Below are 18,251 nucleotides of genomic sequence, written 5' to 3' on the forward strand. Positions count from 1 at the left end.
GGGGAGAACATGCAAACTCCACGCAGGGAGGACCCGGGAAGCGAACCCAGGTCCCCAGGTCTCCTAACTGCGAGGCAGCAGCGCTACCCACTGCGCCACCGTGCCGCCCCTGTTAACAAAATAAATAATTAAACTCTAAATTGTTTCAGAACTAATTGGGGTAGTAGTAGGGTGTTGTACTGTGTTAACCAATATGGATGTATAGGTACATTTTAAACCCAGTCTGTTACAAATAGTAAATTGTCTAATTTAAGTGATTAATTTTGAAATATGTGGAGTGGATAAAAGTTTTAACAGATTTTATTTACAAGTTTAAAAAAAAGTACGTAAACTTTGATTATATACACACATGTGAAAGACAATTATTCTCAAAATGATAACCTAATTTAATTAATGTCTTTATTATACTTAATTATTGTGTTATTCAGTTTTAAAAATTGCTGTTCTTAAGTAAAATTATACACATTACACAATGAATGAAATGACCTTGGTAATGACCCTGTTGAGAGCTTATTGGCTTGAATTTGCACTGTTACAATTGTTGGAAAGACTTAAACAAAACATACAAATGAAAAGAAAGAATGTATATTTAAGGGACGAAGCAGAAAGCAGAGAAGTAAACTACACTGATTGTCAAACCCAATGCATAGACCAAGAGCAAAGTCAACACCAAATTACCAGATATCAGTCAAGTCATCTTCCAACCTGCTATATCCTAAATACAGGGTCACGGGGGTCTGCTGGAGCCAATCAAAGCCAACACAGGGCGCAAAGCAAGAACAAATCCTGGGCAGGGTGCCAGCCCACCGCAGGGCACACACACGGGACAATTTAGGATCGCCAATGCATCTAACCTTTGGAATGTGGGAGGAAACTGGAGCACCCGGAGGAAACCCACGCAGACATGGGGAGAACATGCAAACTCCACGCAGGGAGGACCCAGGAAGTGAACCCAGGTCTCCTAACCGAGGCAGCAGTGCTACCACTGTGCCACCGTGCTGCCCATTACAAGAAGTTCTACTGCTAATTTTTTTGGAGTATAATTAGGGTATAAAAACTAATTACTGGTATTTGTGCTTGTTTTTTAGGTTAAATGTAGAACACCGTGAGCTTGATGCCAAGATCTGACATTACAACACATCATCTCGACTCTTGACTGAAAACGGCCATAGCATCAGCAAACAAGATGATAGAAACCATGACTGACTACCAAAATGGCATCACCTACGAACAAATCCAAAATGATGATGTGCCGACATTACTTTCATATCAAAAAACACAACTACTAAACCCTAAATAATAAAATGACTTCCAAATTTTAGAAAAAAATATTTTACAAAGCTGTCTTCATAAATTATTGACCTGGTCTCATGTTGTTTGGAAAAAACTGGGTGCATGCACATCAGCAGCAAGAGCTGCAACCCTCCAGTCCCCCAAGTAAAAACATTTAGATCTACAGTGTCTAGAATCCATTGAATTTCAAACTTCTGCTTGACATCAACAGTTGTTAGAGGGTGAGAACATACTGTAAAGTACGAGACAAGGCTCAGTAATACACCCGTTTTAATCTGGAAACACGGCAACTTAGATAAATTTAGAAATGTCTGGGCAGACCTAAAATTTCATGATACAGAACCGTACTTCTTTAAAATTGTAATAGTCAAATATATATGAGACCAGGCTGCCAAGGAAGAAATATGAATCATCATCTGCTTTCGGCTGCTCCCATTAGGGGTTGCCACAGCGGATCATCCAAAATTGTTGTCCGCTTATTGATCTGGCAAAATGTTATACTGGATGCCCTTCCTGACGTAACCCTCCCCATTTATCCGGGCTTGGGACCGGCGCAAAGAAACACACCGATTTGTGCATTCCCTGTGGCTGGGTTCAAGGAAGAAATAATATTTTTTAATTCCAGATAATTATCCACATTCTGGAATTGTCAAGACAGAGCATCAGCCTCCTGGTTTTTATCTGATGAATAGAAATTGATAAGAAAGTTAAAATGGCTATAGAAAAGGAGCCAAATTTGCCTGTGAACTTGCGTAGCCATTATAGTAGTTTGAGATAAAACAATTTTTTATGATCTTCAAAAATCACGAAGAGGTGCTCTACCCCTCTATCCAGTGATACCACTCCTCAAGTGCCAACTTGATGGCAAGAAATTCCTGGTTACCTGTATTGTAATGTTGCTCTACTGGTGATAACTTTCTTGACTTAAGAGCACACTGGTGATGTTTATTGGACTCGAGACATTCCAGTGAGAAGATATTTCAAATTTAAAAAGGTAAAGAACAATATGGATGATGCAGAATAGAATCTAAAGTAAAAAAAAAAAATCATTCAATTTGTCAAGTATATCTTGCACCCCATGATTCCAAACATATTTTTATGTGGTTTTCTTAGTTAAATCTGTGATTGAAACAATGACACTATTAAAATTCTTCAGAAATCTTTTAGGATACTTGAAGAACCCTCAAAAATCTGTTTTGGTCATTTCCATTCCATGGTGTGGCATAGCTCTGTATCAGTGCATGCTCCTCAACCTCATCTGACCTGATTACTTTTACCTTTGTTTGGTTCATCTTTTATCCTGTATGTAAACTCTGAAATCCTACAAAGATCAGAGAGGTGTTATGGAATTCACATATTTCTAATTTCACAAGCCAGAAATTCCTCCTAAGGCATGAAAGGACTTCATATACATGTTTCACATTACCTTTCAGGAGGAAAAAAAGAATATGTCAATCTAGACTAAAAAGTAGATTCTTACAACATTATGAAAAATTTATTTTAGACAAAAGAATTAAATACCACATAAGCATCAGCACATTAATATGGCATTACTAAATATGCATAATGCCCTAAAACTGCGCTGAATGCCATTTTCCATTCATTCTCTTGCCTTATTCTGATTAAATTCCATGCCTTCTTAAACACTGTTTTGTGAAAATAGTTAATCCTGTGACTTGACAGTTTCTCCATTTACCAAAACTCTAAACACGGTTTCATAACTGCATACTCAACTCCCTAGACTTCAGACTTCCAGGTCAAAACCAAACATGTATAATCAAAACTATTTAATCTTATATCTTAACCAAACTTTGCCTTCAGACATCACACAAAAGCCCTCAAAAACAAATACACTACAACACAGCCTTACACTATGCTGAGGCCAATTCAAAACACTACTGTAAAAACCTGTTACCACAATGACTAATGTCACTTATGCCCAACCACAACTACCTCTTTACATAATGAGCACTATATAAAATATAGAAATTTTCTACAAAAATTTTACTCTTTAATGTAACATACATAACAAATTGGAATTTAAAAGGACAATTCAATTCAGCCGCAGCATCCCTTCATTGATCAGGGTCAGGCCAAAGAATCTCATCAACACTGCATGCAGTATGAGCCCTGGCCATGCAGCATGGAAAAAAAACCCTTATATGCCATATCCATCCCTGGCAAGCTTCCTCCATGGCCTTGAGAAGATGAACGTGAATGTAGGGGTCTTGGTTGTAGACCTTGCACTGCCATGCTGAAAAAAACCTCCTCTACAGGGTTTAAAGAAGGAGATTATGCAGGCAGAAAGATGTTGCTGAATCTGGGGTTGTTGGTGAACCAGTCATGAACCAGAGCAACGCGGTGGAAACTGATATTGTCAGAAATTACTGTAGCATGACTGCTCTGGTTGTGCTGGGTCCCTTTGGTCTAATAGTCATATATGATCTTGGAGACCATTGATGAAAGCCAGTAGAAGCATGGTGTCATATGGAGCTAGGATGGCATATCAAAGACCTCTCGGTGGCTGATGGCAGAACACATTCTCACATTCTCCCAATCGCTGGCTATGGACATTAACAAAAGTGTGTTGGCCAATTATGCTCCTCAGCCTCCTCCTCATTTTAGTGAGGTTGAAGCCTACCTCATCAGCAAAGGACTGTGACACACAGTACAGTAAATGACTACTCAGAAACATGGAGGCCATAAATACAGTTCTACCCTATATAGGGCTGTACAGTACTGTAATACATACTATAACTACCCTAAAATACTTCACACAGTATGAAAAAAATTATGCCTGCATGTACTCCAGGTGCTAGTGTTTAACTCCATTGGAGTTCCTTTCGAAAAGGCCTGTTTCATCATCAACCTGTTCTTTTGAAAAATGTGGTCAATTGTGGAAATGCTGATTGCATCAATCCCTTGGAACATTATTTGGTCCTCAATAACCCTCTGTTGTATCTCCTGCAAGCGATTAATGGTGTTTGCTATAACCACTACTGATCATCGCCTTCTCTTACTTTTAAGAAAATAGGGCCTTTCTGCCTCCACCAAAGGTTCGTCTATCAGTTGGGAAAACAAAATACAACAAGTACTAAGTGTGAAACCATACTGTATGTTCCTGTTGTAAAATGTATCTGAAACGGTGCATTAATTCAACATATTTTAGACAGGATACAGTCCAACAGAGCAAACAGCTACAATATATGTAGGTGTTGCCCAAAAATAGTGTACAGTACTCCACAGTTACAATATGTAGTATGAAGCAGTATGTAAATGACCTTCCTATTTTCTTCTCTGAAGGTTCATATTATAGAAGCTGCAGTGGCCAGGCTCAGGTTAGATTGCACTGTTTGACCAGCTTCTGACATCCAATGGACAAGTACGTGATCAACAAGAATGGCACGAATCTCATTTGAAACCATCTGCCTCCTTGTTCTTGCTCTTATTCTTCCCCGCCCTCCTCCCCCTCTCCCGTGTCCTCTTCCTCTTCCTTCCTGTGGCGATTGACCGGTTGTTCCAAAACATATGAAATGATCCATGGCCCTTTTATCTGTCTATCCTACGGTTAGGACTTGTGTGAACAATTTTAACTTGTAGTGTTTGAACCTGGGGAACTGTGTGCTAAATCTGTTCAAGATGTGCGGACTTGAGTTAATGATACTAAAGTCAGTGCTTTCTAAATGAGCACATAGTGAAGCCAAGGATACATGAAGGGATTTGTGTGTAGAGTTTTGCACAAAAAGTTAAACGAATCTGAATCATGTGTTAAAATACGGAAAGTGTGTTTATAGTTTCGGAAAATGTGTTTTGGTAGATGGCAGTATGGTTTGGGATTTTTAGTTAAGTTTGGTAACAGTGTGTAAGCATTCGAGAACAACTGTAAATGGATGAATATAAGGGGAAAGGATAATTGTTATTTCCTGTTATCTTATTCACTTCTCTATAATTTATGTATGAATGCAATGAACCATCCTTTTCTCTGCCAAAAAAATCAGCCAATTCCAATTGGGCTGAGAGAAAGTCTAATAAAACCATTTTAATGTACTCATCCATAGCTTTGGACGTGGGTTTGATCAAAGCATACATCTTTCCTTTAGGCAGTGATATTCCTCGTAGAATATCAACTGTGCACTCCTTTAAGTTCCTGAGCACTGTCCAGACAAAGAACCTCAGGTAGAATGATACATCACTCCTATTATTAAGAAGGCTAAACAGATGATGTTTTTTTTCCTTTACCAGCTGAAGAAATGTAACCTCCCACAGACAATACAAGTTGGAGTTTGCACAATCATTACTGAGTCCATCCTAATTTCATGAATAATGGTCTGCTTTGGTGCAGTCTCTGCTCAAGCTAAGGCCAAACTATAGCACACTGTTGAATCATCTAAAAGAACTGCATGAGTTTGCAGTAAAAAGTATTCCGGGAAAACCTTTGCAGAAACTTTCCTTCCTGTCTTACACTAAATGTATTTTTAGGTAACACAGTACTTAAACAGCTTTTCTACATACGCAGTTGTTCTGATTAGCCAGGTTTGACTCCTCACTTGTAACTGTATATACTTGCACATCTTTGAAGAATTGGTACATACACTTAGTTTTCCACACACTGCAGAGGACATGTAGATTCTTTTGTAAATCAACAGCTGCTATGTCCTTTTGTACACATTGTATTATGCAGCAGCACTCCAAAAAAATGTTGCATTGTACCTGCATATCTTTGCTTGCTGTATACATTTATAAATATATCGTGTGTCCTGCACAACAGGTTTGTTTTCCCTTGAATTATTCATCAGCTTTCATGCCCTTTGCATACTTGGTTCAAAACACTATTCTCTAATGTACTCCAAAACATCATACTTACAATTTTATACTATTACTCATATTTGTTATATCTCTTTTTAGTGATGGTGATTTGTGGTCATTGATGCTATTTTAACTCTTATTCTTCTATTATTTTTATATTCTGTGTTTTGTATTCCCCCCGCCCCGAGTATGTACCATGCTACCAAGATATACATATTTTGTAATATATTTAAGTGATTTGGATAGGAATAGAAGTAACAAGCTGGTTATGTTTGCAGATGATATCAAGTTAAGTGGATTGACAGATAATCTAGAATTCATTTAATCATTACAGAGGGACTTCGACAGCATACAGGCTTAGGCAGATTTGTGGCAGATGAAATTTAATGTATGTAAATTAAAAGTATTACACGTTGGAAGCAAAAGTGTTAGGTTTGAATACACAATGGAAGGTCTGAAAATTTAAAGTGCACCTTTTATTTTAATTATGTAATGTAATAACACAAGCTAGTGACTAGGTACAAGAAGTCTAGTACCATTTTACCCTTTACCAACCTAATTTGGAAAAACAAAAATAAAAAAAGATATCAGTATCTTAAATCCATTTAGCAGAAGACTTTACACTGCATCTTGATTTCACCCATCAATGAGGAGGACCATTTAACTGTGCTAAATTCAAAAAAGCCACCAAGGAGGCCTACTTGCGCTTCTTCCACTTCACAGAAAAGAAGCCAGCAGTATAATGCCATTGTTTCAAAGAAATGCAGATTCCTATGGAGAATTGGTATGCAAAAATAATCTTTTCAACTTTTCCTGGCCTTGTGTTGATCAGCAAACACCCGGCTTACACAGTGGTTAGCACTGCTCCCAGACATGCAATGTGCACTTCGAGTTGTGCAGTGTGTTTAGTCTATGCATTCTGCCCATGTTATTGTGCGGTGTCCTTTTCACCTTAAAGATGTTCTGTTCCCAACTTCAGAAGTTGCTGTTTTAATTTACAGTATCTCACAAAAGTGAGTACACCCATCATATTTTTGTAAATATTTTATTACATCGTTTATGGGACAACACTACATTGTATCAAAGTGTCATATCTTTAAAGTAATCAGTGTAGCTTGTATAACAGTGTAAATTTGCTGTCCCCTCAAAATAACTCACACAGCCATTAATGTCTAAACCGCTGGCAACAAAAGTGAGTACACCCCGAAGTGAAAAATGTCTAAATTGTGCCCAAAGTGTCAATATTTTGTGTGGCCAACATTTTCCAGCACTGCCTTAACTCTCTTGGGCATAGAGTTCACTAGAGCTTCACAGGTTGCCACTGGAATCCTCTTCCACTCCTCCATGACGACATCACGGAGCTGGTGGATGTTAGAGACCTTGCGCTCCTCCACCTTCCCCACAGATGCTCAATAGGGTTTAGGTCTGGAGACATACTTGGCCAGTCCAGCACCTTTACCCTCAGTTTCTTTAGTAAGGCAGTAGTCATCTTGGAGGTGTGTTTGGGGTCATATCATGTTGGAATACTGCCCTGCGACCCAGTTTCCAAAGGGAGGGGGATTGTGCTTTGCTTCAGTATGTTACACTACATGTTGGCATTCATGGTTCCCTCAATGAACTGTAGCTCCCCAGTGCCGGCAGCACTCATGCAGCCCCAAACCATGACACTCCCACCACCATGCTTGACTGTAGGCAAGACACACTTGTCTTTGTACTCCTCATCTGGTTGCCGCCACACACGCTTGACACCATCTGAACCAAATAAGTTTATCTTGGTCTCATCAGACCACAGGACAGGGTTCTAGTAATCCATATCTTTAGTCTGCTTGTCTTCAGCAAACTATTTGCGGGCTTTCTTGTGCATCATCTTTAGAAGAGGCTTCCTTCTGGGATGATAGCCATGCAGACCAATTTGATGCAGCGTGTGGTCTGAGCACGGACAGGCTGACCCCCCCCTTCAACCTCTGAGAGCAACAATTCTTTTTTTCAGATCCTCAGAGTTCTTTGCCATGAGGTGCCATGTTGAACTTCCAGTGACCAGTAAGAGAGTGCGAGAGCGATAACACCAAATTTAACACACCTGCTCCCCATTCACACCTGAGACCTTGTAACATTAACGAGTCACATGGCACTGGGGAGGGAAAATGGCTAATTGGCCAGCGGTTTAGACATTAATGGCTGTGTGTTGAGTTATTTTGAGGGGACAGCAAATTTACACTATTATACAAGCTGTACACCAACTACTTGACATTGGAGCAAAGGGTCATATCTTCAGTGTTGTCTCATGAAAAGATATAATAAAATATTTACAAAAATGTGAGGGGTGTACTCACTTTTGTGAGATACTGTAGGTAGTTTATAGCCAATATCCTTTCCTGAGAATTGAGCAGCAGCAAGGCTTTCATTTTATTATAGGTTTCACATCTATTTTTCTGTATTTCTTTCAGAAGATGACTATGTCAGTGGGTATCACAATGATCTGATAATAACAGATAGATGGAGCATCAGCATTCCATTGATTAACTGATTTTTTATGACATTAAAGATTTGTGAACTTGCATGTCTTGACAGTCATTAGGAAAAGAGGGATATTATTAGTAAGGTAGGTTAAATTTTATTGTTAGAGAAGTTTGAAAACAAAGGAAAATTCTGGTATGGCCCCACCAAAATATTCATGCCAAAACACTACTGTTTATGAAGCCTTTAGTAATGGGTCCCCCATCCACAGTAGTTATCCTAAAATTGGACTTTTAAAGGAATTGAAGAAAAAAACAATTTGCTGCAGTACTCTATCCATTCCATCACTAATAAAGTTTACTTCCAAAACTAAGGTCAACCAAAATTGCAAAGTCCAAAACATTTATTCTTATTGGTACAGAGATTATTCTGTATTAGATAGAAACAAGGTCTGACACATTACAAATGCCAGTCTTAGGAGGGATGAGAATTTTACTCAAAAATGTATAGATTTTTTTTAGTCAGGGATTGACTAAACTTATGCAATAAAACCATAACCTTACTTGTTGGTATCTTTCTTGATCCTTATTTTCAAGCCCCAATTTATTATTGATAGTAGTAGTCAGGGGTGGATCTATCATCAAGGAGTTGTGTGCCCAGGGTCATGTGACAGCAAGTGTAATTTTCACCATTTACCACTCGAGGAAATAATGGCATACCTGTGTGCCAAAATGATCAAGGGGGACCTCACCCCCCAGCTCAATGAAACGAATGAAATGAAATGATCAAGTAGCTGCGAGTCAGAATGACCATGGAGATCTGCTCAATGAAGAGATTGAGTCTCGCACCGATATCAAGAGTGAGAAATACCGAGGTCTGTGTGCTGCACTGTTAAAAGAACGATCGACTCTCTCTAAAAGAGTTTAGTCACCCCGTGGCAGATGAATCCTGTCTGATTTTCCTCCCTTTCATTGTTCACTCACACAAAAAGCTCAACATAATATTGGAGAATTACTTACCAGGTTTCGGGTGGTCTAATTCCTCACAAAAGTAATGTTTTGGGGTTGGTATTTACTGATCCAAGTTTTTGTCAGAATCATTAGAAAGATTCAAAATAAAAATAAAGGTCATACACAAGAAAATACAGAATATGGATTAAACTGTAAATAGACAAGGGAAAAATAGTCAAAAAGCAGGAAAGTGTCCGGAAAGTATAATTTCCATTTACAATTGCAATTAAAATTTCTCTCCAGTGTCCACTCATATTTAACAGTGCAACACAGGGGACTGCAACTGATAAACCTGTAGTTACAATGGAAGCAGACTACTTGTAATGTGTCAACAAGGAAAAGTGAAGAGAGGGTGACATGCCACACTGCCATAAAGAACTTTAGTGCTTTATCATGATGTCAAAAAATGTGACAGTCTTATGAACAAAATGTTGCTTGACAGCTGCCACTCTGCTCACTTTCTGAAGCAGCACGTGTCATGGAAAGGCCACCCTTTCATGGCTTACCTGACTGCTGCCACCACCCAACACAATTTCTTTCTCTTTTATGCTAACTTGACTGTTGTATGTGGAGTTGTACAGAGTGCTTTGCATTTCCACTCCTGAAAAGTTATGATCACTACCCATTTCTGACTCCAAACATGGTCAACGGGATCGATCACCGGTGTGTTTACACCCATTTTTTTTTTTTTTTTTTTAATATAAATGTGGTCAAAGGCCATCCGAACATGACAAATTAATGGAGGTGTAAACTAATATATTTTGCTTTAGCTCTTGTCTGTGTCAAACCTGACCCATTTACTTGACTTTTATGGGCAGTCTTTCAAATCCCAGGATGCAATGCAGTTACCTTCATAGAGGCACATTTACATTGAGCATTGTTTTTGGTTTTTTTTCCGCCCCCAGGTGCAGGTTTGTAGGTTCCCATTTAAATGCCTGTCATGAATCTTGCAATATTTAGCCATGGCAGATGATGAACACCAATAAACCAAGGCTGGATTTGTATCTAATCATTGAACTGGTCAGCATGCACTTCACAATTCTGGCATCTCTTAAATTGCACATTTAATATTCTGTATGACTGTTTTATCTTAGTGTAATAATAATTATTCTATGCCAAAAGTGACTCTACTTCATTGGGCCCTTGAGCAAGGCCCTTAATCTGCAATTGCTCCATCCTGGGTAGGATGTTAATCTGCATCCTGCCCTGCATGTAGGCCCTCCAGCCTGCAGGGAAAAACCTGGGGGTTGGTGGCAGAATTGGCACTCCAGCCACCATAAAAAAAAAAAAAAAACTCCCACTGTTCCATTCCATCTGAAGTAGTGTGGTGCTGAGATGTCACCCATTGCATGGCTGCACTCGGGGCCCTAATCTGGGATCCTGAGTTGGTTTGTCATGTTGTGCGTGCGGCAATGCGCTGTATCAGAGCATGCTCCTAACCTCTCTCTCTACATTAATATTAATGTGAATAATTTGCAAAATTAGTGAAAATTACAGAAAAATACTAACAATGTAGCAGTCATGTGTGTCCTTTAAATTTACTGTATATACATATATAAACATTAGATCGAGAAAAGAACAGGTCATTCAGTCCAACAAAACACACCAGACCTATCCACTTAATTTCTCCAAAACAACATCAATTCTAGGTTCCAAGGTCCTTAAAGTTCTACTGCCTACCACACTATGTTACAAATATTTATCATCAGCCTTATTAGTGGACTGTGAACAAGCACAAACAATTGACTTAAAATAAATTATTTCCAAGTTTGCATGAAAGGTTAAAAAAAGTGTTTTGAACTGTGGCGATTTTTTAAAATAATTGTACAGAACATGAAACAGCATTATTATTATTCACTTTTAAAAAAAAGTGGTATTTGCCATTTACCAGCAAGCAATTAACTTACATACTACTGTTATATTGTCACATTTATATATTAGTAATTACTGTACATGATTTGTAAATATATACCCAGTTCCAAAAATGGAAAGTCAAATGTATATTCAGTTACCAGATACAGTATCTGTACAAAACGTCCAGTTTTCATTGCCATCTTTTAGCAAAAATTGTGAAATTCAACAAATACATACTTGTAATCCACTTAAAATGCATACAATACATGAATGTAAATACAGTAAATAAACCGGTTTGCAATCTATTTAAATTAGCAAATCGCAAGCAAAAATGTTACATATAATAGGGTAAAATAACAATAAATTAAATATTACATGGCATTATCCACCTTAATAAAAGGGTAAGTGTCTGTGTGTCTATCTAGTTGCTATGTCTCCGTCATTCCAAAAGATGGTGCATCACAAACATTTTTAATCATAAAATGCATTGTATCTGTCATTCCAAAAGATGGCACAAACATTGACACTGCTTATATGAATCCCATATCAAACAGCATATAACAGAGACAAACGCATTGCATGGTGCACTGCAAATGTTAAAAATGAGGTCTACGTGAATTATTTACATTTGAACTTGTATTAGATGGGTGGCACAGCTAGTAATTTCATAAAAGAATTGTAAGATTGCATAAGGGGGATTTGTGTGGAAGTCTATCGAGAGTATCCTGTGCTACTGCCTCTGTGTGTGGTTTTCCAGCTGCACAGCAGCGAAGAAGAAAACACTTCAGCGGATCGTAAAGACTGCCCAGCAGATCATCGGCTGTTCTTTACCCTCTCTGGATGAACTGCACAGCTCTCTCTGCCTCAGGAAGGCAGAAAATATCTTAAAAGACTCCTCATACCCTGCTTATGACATGTTCCAACTGTTGCCATCAGGCAAAAGAGAGGAGCATCAAAACAAAGACTAATAGACTGAATAACAGTTTCTACACGGTTGCTATTAGGGCACTGAACGCCACCTAATCACCTTCAATGCAGTAATAGATGACATCTTGTGCAATAGTGTTCATGTGCAATTAAGGTCTTATGTTGAATGTTTGTGTTCTACCTTATTTCTTCTTATCCTTTTTTTAATTATACTGCACCTAACTTCGTTGTATTTGTTACAATGACAATAAAGATATTCTGATTCTGAAGTGTGAGGACCATTTACAGCTTCAGCTAGTGCAACCAAAAAGCTAATGCCAGCTCTGGGGTTGGCATCATTTTTTCACTCAATATTGATTTCTGTGCTGTAGCTGCTGGTAGCTTTTCTAACCTGCTGAAGTTTCCAAGAAAAGGAAAGCTGGCAAAGAGAGAAGACAGTTTCAAAACACAAAGTAGAATATATTATTGTGACAAGGTGAGGGGTATTTTTGTTTTTAAAATAAAATGTAATTGTTTATGTATATATTTTGGCCCACATTGAATTTATTGTGTTGTTTTTGACCCTTATTAAAACGGAGTCTGAAACGCCTGCTCTAAAACATCTCCCAAATTATTTCCTTCGATAATAAACTTCTAAGCACATTGCTGACAGCATTCCCATTCAACTTGGAGTTGTCCATTTGAATTTTAATATATAAATAATTGAAAATTGGTTTGTTGACATGTTCCACATTCAGTAATCATGTTATTATTATGGCTGTTCCTTTTGAGCCCTCAAAATGAACTTTGATTTCTTAGAGAAAGGCAGCACAGCTAAACAGCTTGGCCGTTTTCTGCCAAACTTTTCTGTAACTATTTCTAAAGAAGTGAAAAAATACAGGACCATTCAACCTCTGACAGTTCAATAACACTACCAGAATTTTCTCATTTGTAGGCTCAGGCTCCATCCCCTCCATGACATTATTGGTCTAGATTCTGGCTTGTACACTGCCCAATATGACTATTTAAGTTTAGCTCTTTAATAGTCAATCAGACCCTCTGCCTAGGACCCTTCCCAGGTGGTTATAACATTGAGTAACAATTGTTCCATTGCACTGTAGGTGAAGGTCTAGTTAGTAAAGAAAGGGAAATACTCAAGCATTGTCCTTGGCTGCAGGTTATGTTCAAGTCTATCCTTGGAGGAAAATGTGTTAATGCTGAGGTAGGGTTACTAACACTTTTGCTTTGCATATTGTAAGTGTTCATTTTGAAGTGTGCTTTCAAGACTGCTTCTGTCTTCTAGCTCTAGAACTTTATACCTCTTTATGCTTCTCTATTTCACCAAGATTTTTTGGATTACCTCTTCCATTTAATCTTAAAAGGGTCTCTGTTTTGTGTTTCCTAACCTTACAGTTTTCTTTCTGCACTTGTCAAATTTCAAAAGAGTTTTGTATTACATTTTCCTATGTGTCCTTACTTGAAGTCTAAATTCTTTGTATTTTTTTTTAAATTACCTATTTGTTAATTAGTAGCATTTTGTCTGTAATAAACCCGATTTAATTAACCAACTGAGAAACTTAATACTCTAATTAGGTGAGGTATTATGTGGCATGGTGCTGTTTAAGGGGTAAACCTTCCCCCACAACAATAAACTTAATCGTAATCTCCCTTACTCAGAATAATAATTCTCTTAAAAAGGAAGTCTTAATAAAGTCTAAATCTTAACTCATTTTAAATGCAATCGGAGAAAGGGTGCTGCAGACAAGAGAATTGGACTTGGTATTCAAAAATGAAGCGGAGGCTAGAAAACCTCCAAAATAGAGTAGCCTCAAGTGACTGCACTTACAGCAGCCTACCTGAGACAATGGGAAGATGACTTGTCCCCCTGGGCTTAACTGAAGGCAAAAAGAGGTGAGAACCTGAGCACTACCAATTATGATTAGCTGGGCTACAGTTTGGGGCAAATTCAAAAATAAGGCTAAAGTGGTTGAGGAATCCCCAGTAAGCTTTTTGGTTTCATTAATGTATCTCACTTTTGCGATAATGTTTTCTTAGATTAAAAAAAAAAAAAAAAAAAAGTTGGCCATTTTGGTGGAACCACTGCCAGTGTTTATTTGTCCTCAATTCGCTATCTGAAAGAATTATTTACCGAGTAATCTGAGGTTACTTATTCTACATGTATAATCTGGTAGCAGATTATTAAACTTCTTTACCTTCAACAGACCCAATTATTTGTCAGTTTTTAACTTTTGTTAAATGTTAGTGTGGCAGCTCACACAAACTTAAAAAGGAAAAAGATCAATATAAAAGGAGATACCACCATCAGAAAGACCTGAAGTCATTATCTGGCCATTTTACACCACAGGAAAAAACAAACTTCAGGTCAAATATGCCCTTGCTAAAGTCAAAATTCAGAAATACCTCCAAATCTTCTACTAGTATTTTGACCATGTTCAAGTACACTTGCTCATATTGCGTGATCTGAAGGAAGCCAAAAGCACATATTGATTTTGCAATTCCACTCATTTGCAGACCAACAGCGATGGTTCTGCTCACTGTGCTTGAGCAACCTCAAATGTGACTGACAGTGTAAAAAGCAAATTAAAAAAAAAATACACAAAGTGTTAAAATACCAAGTGAAATGTAGTAACAAGACCATTTCAACAGTCACCAGATATTAATGAATTAGACCACTGACCATTCTTTTTGTAAAATAATTGCTACATTGAAAATAGAGGAATATGACCATTTATTCAATAATAGAAAATGTAATACATCTTTTATAGCTTTTATGGCGCCATCAATACCTTTCATTCATACTGATTTTTAAATTATTTCATCCTGTACTGGTTCCATTTTGATTTTCTTTACCCTGTTTAATTTCATCATATCATACTAATCTAGCCACACATATATTGATCTAGCACACCTTCACATCAATTTGACAATAATAAAACTAAAATTATTCATTTCCTCTATATGAATACTCTGCAACAGGCTTATGATGAAGTAGCCCCTGATATCGCTTTTTAAAGTCCTGTTCCTACCTCAGTAAACTCCTTCCCCTGACTTTAGTGGGGGGGCTTGACTCTCTTGTTCACCAAACAACATTTGTAGAGTGTGAGAGTCCATCACAACACACACAGGCTAGTGAAGTCTGTACGTGATCCAAAGTTACTGATGACTAACTGATCTTTTATGTTCCTTATCCATTCCTGGAATGCCTTTTTCCCCCATTTTTCATGATTAACTGACTGAACTCCTCCTTGCAATAAGATTACAATTTTTTCAATTGTTAAATTGGTTTTCTCAGCATTCCAACTTACTATACACAGTTTCAAACTGTGATTTTGCAGAACATTGAAAATTGCCACCCAAGTATATTTCTGCCTTCTGGAGGGTTCTCTTTTGGGCAGGATTCACTTTAGGCCTGTCTTTTGAGCAAGAACTTGAATCTGGACGTTAAACTGAAAAGGGTCCACCAGTTCGTGGAAGTCCCTTTGCTTTATTTTATTAGTCTTTCCATACAAGTGAAGGAGATTTTTGCCATGGACTGAAAATTGTAGAAGTTCTCAGAATCCATCTACTGTACATGGATGTCTCTATTAATTGTTAGGAATTTAAGAACATGTGTGTGTCCTTTTTGGGTAAAACAAAAAATCTTGTATCCACTAAAAATATTTGAACAACAGTTCTATCAGAAACTCCGCTCCATGTTACAAGTGCTCCGAACAGTGGCAGCTGGTAAAAAGAATTTGAGCTGGGGCACATTTTTTTTTTTGGCAAAATGAACCAGCACTTCCTAGCTTAGGAGAAAAGAAACTACACACCGCCCAGTAGCACTGCTCGAGTATAAATGTTGCCCTCCTTTTCTTCAGTTACTTTCTCATTAAATTGAGTCTTTTCAGTCACCAGTCTCTTTTTCATTGACAGCATGGCCAATGCATTCAGGCTCTCCTGGGTCATGGCGTTTCTGAGAAAGGTTTTATGTACTTTGAAAAACATCCTAATATATATAAAAAACGTAAACCTCTAATGTTTGATAAACTGCAGAGCACCAACAGATTAACACATTGAAATTTCGGCTTCTTAATGGGTGGGAGACGAATCCTTTTTAAAAAAAAATATATATATATATATTGTCGGCGTCACAACGGTACTTGAACATATTTACACGGCACATGTCATAAATTCTTCGCAATATAAAAGTTAAAAAACCAAATCTCACTTAAAACACTTTTAAAACCTTGGAATTCTGAAAAGTTACACAAGTTCCATTAGCGATTTTGAAATGACACTTTTTTGGTTTACTTATTGTACGTCTGGCAAAATACATATACTGTATTTCTTTAAAAAAACTAACCAAAAAAAAAATTATAAAGCACCTATCACAGGCAAAAACGTTAAAGCGCTGAACAATAAAACATTGAATAAAGTGAAATATTAAAACAAAATGCAGAGCCATGACAATATAAAAAATACCCGCAGATGGCAGCGCAACCCAAAGGCACCCATGGCGCCGAGTGTTCTGGGGAGTCCAAAGGCTCATTTTGTAGTTTTTGAAGTTCCATTAAATACTGTGGCATTCTTTGAACACTCCATCGAGAGAGACAACAAAACCCATACAAAATCCCGGGCTATGTCGATTTTTAGTCACCTTTTCGTTGTGCCTTCTAATGCCAACCCTATGACCTTCAACTAGCTCTTCAGCAATAATCGACGTGCCAAAAAATTACTCGAAATTTAGTCTAAATGACTGAAAGAAAGATGTTTTAGGTCTCGTACCCCCGTCGTTATCCACAACGCTTCAGTAACAACACTTTGAATCAGCAAACAGGTAAAGTAAAAAAAAAAAAAAGTCATTACTTACACCACATCCATTTATCCAACTCCGCTTGTCCTAAGAAGAGCAGGAAATAGTCCGCATGTGAGCTTGTCCTCGATCACGATTTATGAATGGGGTGTTTCATTAAAGAAATAACCGAATTTTCTTTCATTTCTGAAGTTCCACTTTAAGTTGTCACTGCAATAAAGTCGTGCTCAGTCAACTGTATTTAATTGCAGTTGTGAACTGTGAACCACTAATGTGATCTTGAAATAATAAGTCGACGATTATCCAATCACATTAGACTAAAAAACCTAAAACAACAATAATTCGCTGCCAATAAATGTGGGCGTGTCCGGGAGCAGACAACTAAACGGGGACTCGGTCACCTGCGCGCCAAAAGTTCAAGGACTTACATAGACTTTAATTGACCTTAATTACACCCTCTTCCGGATTCCTCGTAAGCCCCTTGCCTCACTTCCGGCGCTAATATCAAAAAAAGTTATGGCGTTTTTCACTTGATCGCTTCAAGGAGTTACGGTAAACGACATAACTCGCAATATTCAAACGTTGCGCCAAACCTTAGGAGCTACAAAGGGATAAGGGCAACCAGCTAAATGTTTCAAGCTACCATCACAATTATGAAGGTAAGATCCGTACGTATTAAAAAAACGGGACAAATACGTGATTACATTAGGCTTCTTTAAAAAAAATTAAGTAGTTATTAAACTGGATGTAAGCTTAATACTGCAACGGCACTGGACAAGTTATATCAGGCAGGGATTTGTCATTAAAAGAATGAGGGGCATTACATCATCCGTAGCAGGGGAGCCTCTTAAAAACAGCAGCACATTCACAGGCGCTTTTTACAACTAGTGCAGCAAAAGGCAAGCAGTCCATAAAGGGCTGAGAATCCAACAGTTGTGGGGCTCGGCGCCGACGCTACAGTACATAACAACATGAGTCTGCTGGACATCCTACCTTATAATAAAGTGAATGGCCAGCAAAACGGTGAATGCCAAACCTGTGCTTCATCTTAAGGGTCTCAATTTTCCTCCTCAGTTGGAGGATTTCCTCTCTGAGAGACATGTTTTCATCAG

This window comes from Erpetoichthys calabaricus, chromosome 15, assembly GCF_900747795.2.
Source record: "Erpetoichthys calabaricus chromosome 15, fErpCal1.3, whole genome shotgun sequence".
In the NCBI taxonomy this organism is placed as follows: Eukaryota; Metazoa; Chordata; class Cladistia; order Polypteriformes; family Polypteridae; genus Erpetoichthys; species Erpetoichthys calabaricus.